Below are 2,500 nucleotides of genomic sequence, written 5' to 3'. Positions count from 1 at the left end.
TTTTTTTTTTTTTTTTTTTTTTTTTTTTATATATATATATATACCGAAGAATGAACAAGAAGACCGAGGCAACCAAAATTTTTTTTTATTTTCCTCCGATATACCAAAGCAAGAACAAGAAGACCGAGGCTTCAAAAAAATTTTTTTTTTTTGATATACCGAAGAATGAACAAGAAGACCGAGGCATCCAAAATTTTTTTTTTTTTTTTTCTCCGATATACCAAAGCAAGAACAAGAAGACCGAAGTCTCAAATTTTTTTTTTTTTTTTTTTTTTTTTGATATACCGAAGAATGAACAAGAAGACCGAGGCATCCAAAAAATTTTTTTTTTTTTTTCTCCGATATACCAAAGCAAGAACAAGAAGACCGAGGCATCAAAATTTTTTTTTTTTTTTTTTTTTTTTTTTTTTTTTTTTCGATAAATCCAACCGAGAACAAGAAGACCGAGGCATCCAAAATTTTTTTTTTTTTTTTTTCTTTCCCATATACCAGAGAAAGAACATGAAGACCGAGGCAACCAACAAAAAATAATTTTTTTTTTCTCTTTCCCGGAATTTTTTTTTTTTTTTTTCGAAATAGCCGAGAAAGAATATGAAGACCGAGGCATCCAACAAAAAAATTTTTTTTTTTTTTTTTCCTAATCTACCCAAGCAAAACAAATAGAAGACCGAGGCATCCAAAAAAATTTTTTTTTTTTTTTTTTTTTCGAAAAATTTTTTTTCACAAAAACTTTTTTTTTTTTTTTTCCCCAAAAAATTTTTTTTTTCGTTCCAAGCTAACCAAGACATCTACTATTCACTAGTAGAGCAATCGAGACTGCAAAGCAAGCAATGGCCTTACTTGCAGCTCTTGGTGCTGAGAACTCCCCCCCCCCTATAGTAGTCTTAAGTAAAACCACAGCTCTGACAGGAGTAGATATTGCATGCGAGCGAGGAGTCGTAATGGGCAAAATTGACTCGGGGGACCTCCAAATCGAATTCCGTTTCGAGCAAAACACTTCTTAGGCTTCAAGGAAGCTCCCATAAAATTTCCAAACCCAAACTCCAAACTTCATTTTTTAGCCTACAATGCCCACGTGCACGTCGGTGTGCACGCAGGGGTGCTTGAGCATGCGGGAGAGGAGCCATAATGGGCAACATTGACTCGGGGGACCTCCAAATCGAAATCCGTCTCGAGCAAAACACTTCTTAAGCTTCTAGGAAGCTCCCATAAAACTTCCAAACCCAAACTCCAAACTTTATTTTTTAGCATACAATGCCCACGTGCACGCCGGGGTGCTTGAGCGTGCGGGCGAGGAGCCATAATGGGCAACATTGACTCGGGGGACCTCCAAATCGAAATCCGTCTCGAGCAAAACACTTCTTAAGCTTCAAGGAAGCTCCCATAAAACTTCCAAACCCAAACTCCAAACTTTATTTTTTAGCATACAATGCCCACGTGCACGCAGGGGTGCTTGAGCATGCGGGAGAGGAGCCATAATGGGCAACATTGACTCGGGGGACCTCCAAATCGAAATCCGTCTCGAGCAAAACACTTCTTAAGCTTCTAGGAAGCTCCCATAAAATTTTCAAACCCAAACTCCAAACTTCATTTTTTAGCATACGATGCCCACGTGCACGCCGGGGTGCACGAGCGTGCGGGCGAGGAGTCGTAATGGGCAAAATTAACTCGGGGGACCTCCAAATCGAAATCCGTCTCGAGCAAAGCATTTCTTAGGCTTCTAGGAAGTTCCCGTAAAATTTTCAAACCCAAACTCCAAACTTCATTTTTTAGCACACAATGCCCACGTGCACGCGGGGGTGCTTAAGCGTGCGGGCGAGGAGTCATAATGGGCAAAATTAACTCGGGGGACCTCCAAATCGAAATCCGTCTCGAGCAAAGCACTTCTTAGGCTTCTAGGAAGCTCCCATAAAATTTCCAAACCCAAACTCCAAACTTCATTTTTTAGCATACGATGCCCCCGTGCACGCGGGGGTGCTTGAGCGTGCGGGGGAGGAGTCATAATGGGCAAAACTAACTCGGGGGATCTCCAAATCAAAATCCGTCTCGAGCAAAGCAGTTCTTAGGCTTCTAGGAAGCTCCCATAAAATTTTCGAACCCAAACTCCAAACTTCATTTTTTAGCATACTATGCCCACGTGCACGCCGGGGTGCACGAGCGTGCGGGCGAGGAGTCGTAATGGGCAAAATTAACTCGGGGGACCTCCAAATCGAAATCCGTCTCGAGCAAAGCATTTCTTAGGCTTCTAGGAAGTTCCCGTAAAATTTTCAAACCCAAACTCCAAACTTCATTTTTTAGCATACGATGCCCACGTGCGCGCCGGTGTGCACGTCGGGGTGCACGAGCGTGCGGGCGAGGAGCCGTAATTGGCAAAATTAACACGGCGGACCTCCAAATCGAAATCCGTCTCGAGCAAAGCATTTCTTAGGCTTCTAGGAAGTTCCCGTAAAATTTTCAAACCCAAACTCCAAACTTCATTTTTTAGCATACGATGCCCACG

The sequence above is a fragment of the Cornus florida genome, unplaced genomic scaffold, assembly GCF_030987335.1.
Source record: "Cornus florida cultivar Cherokee Brave unplaced genomic scaffold, ASM3098733v1 CherokeeBrave_3.0.0_Hap2_scaffold_79, whole genome shotgun sequence".
NCBI lineage: Eukaryota > Viridiplantae > Streptophyta > Magnoliopsida > Cornales > Cornaceae > Cornus > Cornus florida.
The sequence above is the reverse complement of the archived record's forward strand: the minus strand, read 5'-3'. Positions refer to the sequence as shown.